The following is a 13,703-nucleotide window of genomic DNA, read 5'->3' as shown; positions in this document are numbered from 1 at the left end:
AGTTGTGACAATCCAATGCATTTGACAAACTGTAAGAGTTCGGGATGAATATGGGGTGTTTAGACAACACTTAAACCCATTTTATCCCAAAACAGGCTTAAATTGAGAAAAAGGCTAAAACCAAGAGGAAACATTTATTTAAAGCAGTAAACAGCTATGTTACTCTTTCTATGGTCAAAATATGTAACAATCCAATGCATTTGACTAATTATAAGAGTTCGGGTTGAATTTGGAGTGTTTAGACCCCACTTTTACCTATTTTGTCCCGAAACAGGTTTAAACCAAGAAAACATTGATTCGAAGCAATAAACAGCTTTGTTACTGTTTCTAGGGTCAGAATTTGTTACAATCCAATGCATTTGACTAACTGTAAGAGTTCGGGATGAATTTGGAGTGTTTAGACAACACTTAAACCCGTTTTATCCCAAAATAGGCTTAAACAGAGAAAAAGGCTAAAACCGAGAGAAAACATTGATTTAAAGTAGTAAAAAGCTATTTTACTATTTCTAGGGTCAAAATATGTAACAATATAATGCATTTGACTAATTATAAGAGTTCGGGTTGAAATTGGAGTGTTTAGACCCCACTTTTACCTATTTTGTCCCGAAACAGGCTAAAACCAAGAAAACATTGATTCGAAGCAATAAACAGCTTTGTTAATATTTCTAGGGTCAGAATGTGTTACAATCCAATGTATTTGGCTAACTGTAAGAGTTCGGGATGAATTTGTAGTGTTTAGACAACACTTGAACCCGTTTTATCCCAAAATAGGCTTAAACAGAGAAAAAAGCTAAAACCGAGAGAAAACATTGATTTAAAGCAGTAAACAGCTATGTTACTCTTTCTAGGGTCAAAATATGTAACAATCCAATGCATTTGACAAATTATATGAGTTCGGATTGAAATTGGAGTGTTTCGACACCACTTTTACCCATTTTGTCCCGAAACAGGCTAAAACCGAGAAAACATTGATTCTAAGCAATAAACAGCTTTGTTACTGTTTCTAGGGTCAGAATGTGTTACAATCCAATGCATTTGACTAACTGTAAGAGTTCGGGATGAATTTGGAGTGTTTAGACAACACTTAAACCCGTTTTATCCCAAAATAGGCTTAAACAAAGAAAAAAGCTAAAACCGAGAGAAAACATTGACTTAAAGCAGTAAACAGCTATGTTACTCTTTCTAGGGTCAAAATATGTAACAATCCAAAGCATTTGACTAATTATAAGAGTTCGGGTTGAAATTGGAGTGTTTAGACCCCACTTTTACCTATTTTGTCCCGAAACAGGCTTAAACCAAGAAAACATTGATTCGAAGCAATAAACAGCTTTGTTACTGTTTCTAGGGTCGGAATGTGTTACAATCCAATTCATTTACTAACTGTAAGAGTTCGGGATGAATTTGGAGTGTTTAGACAACACGTAAACCCGTTTTATCCCAAAATATGCTTAAACAGAGTAAAAGGCTAAAACCGAGAGAAAATATTGATTTAAAGCAGTAAACAGATATGTTACTCTTTCTAGGGTCAAAATATGTAACAATACAATGCATTTGACTAATTATATGAGTTCGGGTTGAAATTGGAGTGTTTTGACACCACTTTTTCCCATTTTGTCCCGAAACAGGCTAAAACCGAGAAAACATTGATTCTAAGCAATAAACAGCTTTGTTACTTTTTCTAGGGTCAGAAGTTGTGACAAGCCAATGCATTTGACAAACTGTAAGAGTTCAGGATGAATATGGGGTGTTTAGACAACACTTAAACCCGTTTTATCCCAAAATAGGCTTAAACAGAGAAAAAGGCTAAAACCGAGAGAAAACATTGATTTAAAGCAGTAAACAGCTATGTTACTCTTTCTAGGGTCAAAATATGTAACAATCCAATGCATTTGACTAATTATAAGAGTTCGGGTTGAAATTGGAGTGTTTAGACCCTACTTTTACCTATTTTGTCCCGAAACAGGCTAAAACCGAGAAAACATTGATTCGAAGCAATAAACAGCTTTGTTACTTTTTCTAGGGTCAGAATGTGTTACAATCCAATGTATTTGACTAACTGTAAGAGTTCGGGATGAATTTGGAGTGTTTAGACAACACTTAAACCCGTTTTATCCCAAAATAGGCTTAAACAAAGAAAAAAGCTAAAACCGAGAGAAAACATTGATTTAAAGCAGTAAACAGCTATGTTACTCTTTCTAGGGTCAAAATATGTAACAATCCAATGCATTTAACTAATTATATGAGTTCGGGTTGAAATTGGAGTGTTTCGACACCACTTTTACCCATTTTGTCCCGAAACAGGCTAAAACCGAGAAAACATTGATTCTAAGCAATAAACAGCTTTGTTACTTTTTCTAGGGTCAGAAGTTGTGACAATCCAATGCATTTGACTAACTGTAAGAGTTCGGGATGAATATGGGGTGTTTAGACAACACTTAAACCTGTTTATCCCAAAACAGGCTTAAACAGAGAAAAAGGCTAAAACCAAGAGAAAACATTGATTTAAAGCAGTAAACAGCTATGTTACTCTTTCTAGGGTCAAAATATGTAACAATCCAATGCATTTGACTAATTATAAGAGTTCGGGTTGAATTTGGAGTGTTTAGACCCCACTTTTACCTATTTTGTCCCGAAACAGGCTTAAACCAAGAAAACATTGATTCGAAGCAATAAACAGCTTTGTTACTGTTTCTAGGTTCGGAATGTGTTACAATCCAATGCATTGTACTAACTGTAAGAGTTCGGGATGAATTTGGAGTGTTTAGACAACACGTAAACCCGTTTTATCCCAAAATATGCTTAAACAGAGAAAAAGGCTAAAACTGAGAGAAAATATTGATTTAAAGCAGTAAACAGATATGTTAATCTTTCTAGGGTCAAAATATGTAACAATACAATGCATTTGACTAATTATATGAGTTCGGGTTGAAATTGGAGTGTTTCGACACCACTTTTACCCATTTTGTCCCGAAACAGGCTAAAACCGAGAAAACATTGATTCTAAGCAATAAACAGCTTTGTTACTTTTTCTAGGGTCAGAATGTGTGACAATCCAATGCATTTGACAAACTGTAAGAGTTCGGGATGAATTTGGGGTGTTTAGACAACACTTAAACCCGTTTTATCCCAAAACAGGCTTAAATTGAGAAAAAGGCTAAAACCGAGAGAAAACATTGATTTAAAGTAGTAAACAGCTATGCTACTATTTCTAGGGTCAAAATATGTAGTAATCCAATGCATTTGACTAATTATAAGAGTTCGGGTTGAATTTGGAGTGTTTAGACCCCACTTTTACCCATTTTGTCCTGAAACAGGCTAAAACCGAGAAAACGTTGATTCTAAGCAATAAACAGCTTTGTTACTGTTTCTAGGGTCAGAATGTGTGAGAATCCAATGCATTTGACTAACTGTAAGAGTTCGGGATGAATTTGGAGTGTTTAGACAACACTTAAACCCGTTTTATCCCAAAATAGGCTTAAACGGAGAAAAAGGCTAAAACCGAGAGAAAACATTGATTTAAAGCAGTAAACAGCTATGTTACTCTTTCTAGGGTCAAAATATGTTTCAATCCAATGCATTTGACTAATTATATGAGTTCGGGTTGAAATTGGAGTGTTTCGACACCACTTTTACCCATTTTGTCCCGAAACAGGCTAAAACCGAGAAAACATTGATTCGAAGCAATAAACAGCTTTGTTACTGTTTCTAGGGTCAGACTGTGTTACAATCCAATGCATTTGACTAACTGTAAGAGTTCGGGATGAATTTGGAGTGTTTAGACAACACTTAAACCCGTTTTATCCGAAAACAGGCTTAAACAGAGAAAAATGGTAAAACCAAGAGAAAACATTGATTTAAAGCAGTAAACAGCTATTTTACTCTTTCTAGGGTCAAAATATGTAACAATCCAATGCATTTGACTAATTATATGAGTTCGAGTTGAAATTGGAGTGTTTCGACACCACTTTTACCCATTTTGTCCCGAAACAGGCTAAAACCGAGAAAACATTGATTCTAAGCAATAAACAGCTTTGCAACTTTTTCTAGGGTCAGAATGTGTGACAATCCAATGCATTTGACTAACTGTAAGAGTTCGGGATGAATTTGGAGTGTTTAGACAACACTTAAACCCGTTTTATCCCGAAATATGCTTAAACAGAGAAAAAGGCTAAAACCGAGAGAAAACATTGATTTAAAGCAGTAAACAGCTATGCTACTCTTTCTAGGGTCAAAATATGTAACAATCCAATGCATTTGACTAATTATAAGAGTTCGGGTTGAAATTGGAGTGTTTCGACACCAGTTTTACCTATTTTGTCCTGAAACAGGCGTAAACCAAGAAAACATTGATTCGAAGCAATAAACAGCTTTGTTACTGTTTCTAGGGTCAGACTGTGTTACAATCCAATGCATTTGACTAACTGTAAGAGTTCGGGATGAATTTGGAGTGTTTAGACAACACTTAAACCCGTTTTATCCCAAAATAGGCTTAAACAGAGAAAAAGGCTAAAACCGAGAGAAAACATTGATTTAAAGTAGTAAACAGCTATGTTACTATTTCTAGGGTCAAAATATATAACAATCCAATGCATTTGACTGATTATATGAGTTCGGGTTGAAATTGGAGTGTTTCGACACCACTTTTACCCATTTTGTCCCGAAACAGGCTAAAACCGAGAAAACATTGATTCTAAGCAATAAACAGCTTTGTTACTTTTTCTAGGGTCAGAATATGTGACAATCCAATGCATTTGACAAACTGTAAGAGTTCGGGATGAATTTGGGGTGTTTAGACAACACTTAAACCCGTTTTATCCCAAAACAGGCTTAAATTGAGAAAAAGGCTAAAACCGAGAGAAAACATTGATTTAAAGTAGTAAACAGCTATGCTACTATTTCTAGGGTCAAAATATGTAGTAATCCAATGCATTTGACTAATTATAAGAGTTCGGGTTGAATTTGGAGTGTTTAGACCCCACTTTTACCCATTTTGTCCCGAAACAGGCTAAAACCGAGAAAACGTTGATTCTAAGCAATAAACAGCTTTGTTACTGTTTCTAGGGTCAGAATGTGTGAGAATCCAATGCATTTGACTAACTGTAAGAGTTCGGGATGAATTTGGAGTGTTTAGACAACACTTAAACCCGTTTTATCCCAAAGTAGGCTTAAACGGAGAAAAAGGCTAAAACCGAGAGAAAACATTGATTTAAAGCAGTAAACAGCTATGTTACTCTTTCTAGGGTCAAAATATGTATCAATCCAATGCATTTGACTAATTATATGAGTTCGGGTTGAAATTGGAGTGTTTCGACACCACTTTTACCCATTTTGTCCCGAAACAGGTAAAACCGAGAAAACATTGATTCTAAGCAATAAACAGCTTTGTTACTGTTTCTAGGGTCAGAATGTGTTACAATCCAATGCATTTGCTTAACTGTAAGAGTTCGGGATGAATTTGGAGTGTTTAGACAACACTTAAACCCGTTTTATCCGAAAACAGGCTTAAACAGAGAAAAATGGTAAAACCAAGAGAAAACAATGATTTAAAGCAGTAAACAGCTATGTTACTCTTTCTAGGGTCAAAATATGTAACAATCCAATGCATTTGACTAATTATATGAGTTCGGGTTGAAATTGGAGTGTTTCGACACCACTTTTACCCATTTTGTCCCGAAACAGGCTAAAACCGAGAAAACATTGATTCTAAGCAATAAACAGCTTTGCAAATTTTTCTAGGGTCAGAATGTGTGACAATCCAATGCATTTGACTAACTGTAAGAGTTCGGGATGAATTTGGAGTGTTTAGACAACACTTAAACCCGTTTTATCCCGAAATATGCTTAAACAGAGAAAAAGGCTAAAACCGAGAGAAAACATTGATTTAAAGCAGTAAACAGCTATGTTACTCTTTCTAGGGTCAAAATATGTAACAATCCAATGCATTTGACTAATTATAAGAGTTCGGGTTGAATTTGGAGTGTTTAGACCCCACTTTTACCTATTTTGTCCCGAAACAGGTTTAAACCAAGAAAACATTGATTCGAAGCAATAAACAGCTTTGTTACTGTTTCTAGGGTCAGACTGTGTTACAATCCAATGCATTTGACTAACTGTAAGAGTTCGGGATGAATTTGGAGTGTTTAGACAACACTTAAACCCGTTTTATCCCAAAATAGGCTTAAACAGAGAAAAAGGCTAAAACCGAGAGAAAACATTGATTTAAAGTAGTAAACAGCTATGTTACTATTTCTAGGGTCAAAATATATAACAATCCAATGCATTTGACTAATTATATGAGTTCGGGTTGAAATTGGAGTGTTTCGACACCACTTTTACCCATTTTGTCCCGAAACAGGCTAAAACCGAGAAAACATTGATTCTAAGCAATAAACAGCTTTGCAAATTTTTCTAGGGTCAGAATGTGTGACAATCCAATGCATTTGACTAACTGTAAGAGTTCGGGATGAATTTGGAGTGTTTAGACAACACTTAAACCCGTTTTATCCCGAAATATGCTTAAACAGAGAAAAAGGCTAAAACCGAGAGAAAACATTGATTTAAAGCAGTAAACAGCTATGTTACTCTTTCTAGGGTCAAAATATGTAACAATCCAATGCATTTGACTAATTATAAGAGTTCGGGTTGAATTTGGAGTGTTTAGACCCCACTTTTACCTATTTTGTCCCGAAACAGGTTTAAACCAAGAAAACATTGATTCGAAGCAATAAACAGCTTTGTTACTGTTTCTAGGGTCAGACTGTGTTACAATCCAATGCATTTGACTAACTGTAAGAGTTCGGGATGAATTTGGAGTGTTTAGACAACACTTAAACCCGTTTTATCCCAAAATAGGCTTAAACAGAGAAAAAGGCTAAAACCGAGAGAAAACATTGATTTAAAGTAGTAAACAGCTATGTTACTCTTTCTAGGGTCAAAATATGTAACAATCCGATGCATTTGACTAATTATATGAGTTCGGGTTGAAATTGGAGTGTTTCGACACCACTTTTACCCATTTTGACCCGAAACAGGTTAAAACCGAGAAAACATTGATTCTAAGCAATAAACAGCTTTGTTACTGTTTCTAGGGTCAGAATGTGTTACAATCCAATGCATTTGACTAACTGTAAGAGTTCGGGATGAATTTGGAGTGTTTAGACAACACTTAAACCCGTTTTATCCCGAAATATGCTTAAACAAAGAAAAATGCTAAAACCAAGAGAAAACATTGATTTAAAGCAGTAAACAGATATGTTGCTCTTTCTAGGGTCAAAATATGTAACAATCCAATGCATTTGACTAATTATAAGAGTTCGGGTTGAATTTGGAGTGTTTCGACACTACTTTTACCCATTTTGTCCCGAAACAGGCTAAAACCGAGAAAACGTTGATTCTAAGCAATAAACAGCTTTGTTACTGTTTCTAGGGTCAGAATGTGTGACAATCCAATGCATTTTACTAACTGTAAGATTTCGGGATGAATTTGGAGTGTTTAGACAACACTTAAACCCGTTTTATCCCAAAGTAGGCTTAAACGGAGAAAAAGGCTAAAACCGAGAGAAAACATTGATTTAAAGCAGTAAACAGCTATGTTACTCTTTCTAGGGTCAAAATATGTATCAATCCAATGCATTTGACTAATTATATGAGTTCGGGTTGAAATTGGAGTGTTTCGACACCACTTTTACCCATTTTGTCCCGAAACAGGTAAAACCGAGAAAACATTGATTCTAAGCAATAAACAGCTTTGTTACTGTTTCTAGGGTCAGAATGTGTTACAATCCAATGCATTTGCTTAACTGTAAGAGTTCGGGATGAATTTGGAGTGTTTAGACAACACTTAAACCCGTTTTATCCGAAAACAGGCTTAAACAGAGAAAAATGGTAAAACCAAGAGAAAACAATGATTTAAAGCAGTAAACAGCTATGTTACTCTTTCTAGGGTCAAAATATGTAACAATCCAATGCATTTGACTAATTATATGAGTTCGGGTTGAAATTGGAGTGTTTCGACACCACTTTTACCCATTTTGTCCCGAAACAGGCTAAAACCGAGAAAACATTGATTCTAAGCAATAAACAGCTTTGCAAATTTTTCTAGGGTCAGAATGTGTGACAATCCAATGCATTTGACTAACTGTAAGAGTTCGGGATGAATTTGGAGTGTTTAGACAACACTTAAACCCGTTTTATCCCGAAATATGCTTAAACAGAGAAAAAGGCTAAAACCGAGAGAAAACATTGATTTAAAGCAGTAAACAGCTATGTTACTCTTTCTAGGGTCAAAATATGTAACAATCCAATGCATTTGACTAATTATAAGAGTTCGGGTTGAATTTGGAGTGTTTAGACCCCACTTTTACCTATTTTGTCCCGAAACAGGTTTAAACCAAGAAAACATTGATTCGAAGCAATAAACAGCTTTGTTACTGTTTCTAGGGTCAGACTGTGTTACAATCCAATGCATTTGACTAACTGTAAGAGTTCGGGATGAATTTGGAGTGTTTAGACAACACTTAAACCCGTTTTATCCCAAAATAGGCTTAAACAGAGAAAAAGGCTAAAACCGAGAGAAAACATTGATTTAAAGTAGTAAACAGCTATGTTACTATTTCTAGGGTCAAAATATATAACAATCCAATGCATTTGACTAATTATATGAGTTCGGGTTGAAATTGGAGTGTTTCGACACCACTTTTACCCATTTTGTCCCGAAACAGGCTAAAACCGAGAAAACATTGATTCTAAGCAATAAACAGCTTTGCAAATTTTTCTAGGGTCAGAATGTGTGACAATCCAATGCATTTGACTAACTGTAAGAGTTCGGGATGAATTTGGAGTGTTTAGACAACACTTAAACCCGTTTTATCCCGAAATATGCTTAAACAGAGAAAAAGGCTAAAACCGAGAGAAAACATTGATTTAAAGCAGTAAACAGCTATGTTACTCTTTCTAGGGTCAAAATATGTAACAATCCAATGCATTTGACTAATTATAAGAGTTCGGGTTGAATTTGGAGTGTTTAGACCCCACTTTTACCTATTTTGTCCCGAAACAGGTTTAAACCAAGAAAACATTGATTCGAAGCAATAAACAGCTTTGTTACTGTTTCTAGGGTCAGACTGTGTTACAATCCAATGCATTTGACTAACTGTAAGAGTTCGGGATGAATTTGGAGTGTTTAGACAACACTTAAACCCGTTTTATCCCAAAATAGGCTTAAACAGAGAAAAAGGCTAAAACCGAGAGAAAACATTGATTTAAAGTAGTAAACAGCTATGTTACTCTTTCTAGGGTCAAAATATGTAACAATCCGATGCATTTGACTAATTATATGAGTTCGGGTTGAAATTGGAGTGTTTCGACACCACTTTTACCCATTTTGACCCGAAACAGGTTAAAACCGAGAAAACATTGATTCTAAGCAATAAACAGCTTTGTTACTGTTTCTAGGGTCAGAATGTGTTACAATCCAATGCATTTGACTAACTGTAAGAGTTCGGGATGAATTTGGAGTGTTTAGACAACACTTAAACCCGTTTTATCCCGAAATATGCTTAAACAAAGAAAAATGCTAAAACCAAGAGAAAACATTGATTTAAAGCAGTAAACAGATATGTTGCTCTTTCTAGGGTCAAAATATGTAACAATCCAATGCATTTGACTAATTATAAGAGTTCGGGTTGAATTTGGAGTGTTTCGACACTACTTTTACCCATTTTGTCCCGAAACAGGCTAAAACCGAGAAAACGTTGATTCTAAGCAATAAACAGCTTTGTTACTGTTTCTAGGGTCAGAATGTGTGACAATCCAATGCATTTTACTAACTGTAAGATTTCGGGATGAATTTGGAGTGTTTAGACAACACTTAAACCCGTTTTATCCGAAAACAGGCTTAAACAGAGAAAAATGCTAAAACCAAGAGAAAACATTGTTTTAAAGCAGTAAACAGATATGTTACTCTTTCTAGGGTCAAAATATGTAACAATCCAATGCATTTGACTAATTATAAGAGCTCGGGTTGAAATTGGAGTGTTTAGACCCCACTTTTACCTATTTTGTCCCGAAACAGGCTTAAACCAAGAAAACATTGATTCGAAGAAATAAACAGCTTTGTTACTGTTTCTAGGGTCGGAATGTGTTACAATCCAATGCATATTACTAACTGTAAGAGTTCGGGATGAATTTGGAGTGTTTAGACAACACGTAAACCCGTTTTATCCCAAAATATGCTTAAACATAGTAAAAGGCTAAAACCGAGAGAAAATATTGATTTAAAGCAGTAAACAGATATGTTACTCTTTCTATGGTCAACATATGTAACAATACAATGCATTTGACTAATTATATGAGTTCAGGTTGAAATTGGAGTGTTTCGACACCACTTTTTCCCATTTTGTCCCGAAACAGGCTAAAACCGAGAAAACATTGATTCTAAGCAATAAACAGCTTTGTCACTTTTTCTAGGGTCAGTATGTGTGACAATCCAATGCATTTGACAAACTGTAAGAGTTCGGGATGAATTTAGGGTGTTTAGACAACACTTAAACCCGTTTTATCCCAAAACAGGCTTAAATTGAGAAAAAGGCTAAAACCAAGAGGAAACATTGATTTAAAGCAGTAAACAGCTATGTTACTCTTTCTAGGGTCAAAATATGTAGTAATCCAATGCATTTGACTAATTATAAGACTTCGGGTTGAAATTGGAGTGTTTAGACCCCACTTTTACCTATTTTGTCCCGAAAGAGGCTTAAACCAAGAAAACATTGATTCGAAGCAATAAACAGATTTGTTACTGTGTCTAAGGCGAGAATGTGTTACAATCCAATGCATTTGACTAACTTTAAGAGTTCGGGATGAATTTGGAGTGTTTAAACAACACTTAAACCCGTTTTATCCCAAAATAGGCTTAAACAGAGAAAAAGGCTAAAACCGAGAGAAAACATTGATTTAAAGCAGTAAACAGCTATGTTACTCTTTCTAGGGTCAAAATATGTAGCAATCCAATGCATTTGACTAATTATAAGAGTTCGGGTTGAAATTGGAGTGTTTAGACACCACTTTTACCCATTTTGTCCCGAAAAAGGCTAAAACCGAAAAAACGTTGATTCTAAGCAATAAACAGCTTTGTTACTGTTTCTAGGGTCAGTATGTGTGACAATCCAATGCATTTGACAAACTGTAAGAGTTCGGGATGAATTTGGAGTGTTTAGACAACACTTAAACCCGTTTTATCCCAAAGTAGGCTTAAACGGAGAAAAAGGCTAAAACCGAGAGAAAACATTGATTTAAAGCAGTAAACAGCTATGTTACTCTTTCTAGGGTCAAAATATGTATCAATCCAATGCATTTGACTAATTATATGAGTTCGGGTTGAAATTGGAGTGTTTCGACACCACTTTTACCCATTTTGTCCCGAAACAGGTAAAACCGAGAAAACATTGATTCTAAGCAATAAACAGCTTTGTTACTGTTTCTAGGGTCAGAATGTGTTACAATCCAATGCATTTGCTTAACTGTAAGAGTTCGGGATGAATTTGGAGTGTTTAGACAACACTTAAACCCGTTTTATCCGAAAACAGGCTTAAACAGAGAAAAATGGTAAAACCAAGAGAAAACAATGATTTAAAGCAGTAAACAGCTATGTTACTCTTTCTAGGGTCAAAATATGTAACAATCCAATGCATTTGACTAATTATATGAGTTCGGGTTGAAATTGGAGTGTTTCGACACCACTTTTACCCATTTTGACCCGAAACAGGTTAAAACCGAGAAAACATTGATTCTAAGCAATAAACAGCTTTGTTACTGTTTCTAGGGTCAGAATGTGTTACAATCCAATGCATTTGACTAACTGTAAGAGTTCGGGATGAATTTGGAGTGTTTAGACAACACTTAAACCCGTTTTATCCCGAAATATGCTTAAACAGAGAAAAATGCTAAAACCAAGAGAAAACATTGATTTAAAGCAGTAAACAGATATGTTGCTCTTTCTAGGGTCAAAATATGTAACAATCCAATGCATTTGACTAATTATAAGAGTTCGGGTTGAATTTGGAGTGTTTCGACACCTCTTTTACCCATTTTGTCCCGAAACAGGCTAAAACCGAGAAAACGTTGATTCTAAGCAATAAACAGCTTTGTTACTGTTTCTAGGGTCAGAATGTGTGACAATCCAATGCATTTTACTAACTGTAAGATTTCGGGATGAATTTGGAGTGTTTAGACAACACTTAAACCCGTTTTATCCGAAAACAGGCTTAAACAGAGAAAAATGCTAAAACCAAGAGAAAACATTGTTTTAAAGCAGTAAACAGATATGTTACTCTTTCTAGGGTCAAAATATGTAACAATCCAATGCATTTGACTAATTATAAGAGCTCGGGTTGAAATTGGAGTGTTTAGACCCCACTTTTACCTATTTTGTCCCGAAACAGGCTTAAACCAAGAAAACATTGATTCGAAGAAATAAACAGCTTTGTTACTGTTTCTAGGGTCGGAATGTGTTACAATCCAATGCATATTACTAACTGTAAGAGTTCGGGATGAATTTGGAGTGTTTAGACAACACGTAAACCCGTTTTATCCCAAAATATGCTTAAACATAGTAAAAGGCTAAAACCGAGAGAAAATATTGATTTAAAGCAGTAAACAGATATATTACTCTTTCTATGGTCAACATATGTAACAATACAATGCATTTGACTAATTATATGAGTTCAGGTTGAAATTGGAGTGTTTCGACACCACTTTTTCCCATTTTGTCCCGAAACAGGCTAAAACCGAGAAAACATTGATTCTAAGCAATAAACAGCTTTGTCACTTTTTCTAGGGTCAGTATGTGTGACAATCCAATGCATTTGACAAACTGTAAGAGTTCGGGATGAATTTGGGGTGTTTAGACAACACTTAAACCCGTTTTATCCCAAAACAGGCTTAAATTGAGAAAAAGGCTAAAACCAAGAGGAAACATTGATTTAAAGCAGTAAACAGCTATGTTACTCTTTCTAGGGTCAAAATATGTAGCAATCCAATGTATTTGACTAATTATAAGAGTTCGGGTTGAAATTGGAGTGTTTAGACCCCACTTTTACCTATTTTGTCCCGCAACAGGCTTAAACCAAGAAAACATTGATTCCAAGCAAAAACAGCTTTGTTACTGTTTCTAGGGTCAGAATGTGTTACAATCCAATTTATTTACTAACTGTAAGAGTTTGGGATGAATTTGGAGTGTTTAGACAACACTTAAACCCGTTTTATCCCAAAATAGGCTTAAACAGAGAAAAAGGCTAAAACCGAGAGAAAACATTGATTTAAAGCAGTAAACAGCTATGTTACTCTTTCTAGGGTCAAAATATGTAGCAATCCAATTCATTTGACTAATTATATGAGTTCGGGTTGAAGTTGGAGAGTTTCGACACCACTTTTACCCATTTTGTCCTGAAACAGGCTAAAACCGAGAAAACGTTGATTCTAAGCAATAAACAGCTTTGTTACTGTTTCTAGGGTCAGAATGTGTTACAATCCAATGCATTTGACTAACTGTAAGAGTTCGGGATGAATTTGGAGTGTTTAGACAACACTTAAACCCGTTTTATCCGAAAACAGGCTTAAACAGAGAAAAATGCTAAAACCAAGAGAAAACATTGATTTAAAGCAGTAAACAGATATGTTACTCTTTCTAGGGTCAAAATATGTAACAA

This window comes from Camelina sativa, chromosome 18 (genome assembly GCF_030686135.1).
Source record: "Camelina sativa cultivar CO46 ecotype springtype chromosome 18, ASM3068613v1".
In the NCBI taxonomy this organism is placed as follows: domain Eukaryota; kingdom Viridiplantae; phylum Streptophyta; class Magnoliopsida; order Brassicales; family Brassicaceae; genus Camelina; species Camelina sativa.
Note: the sequence above shows the minus strand (reverse complement) of the source record.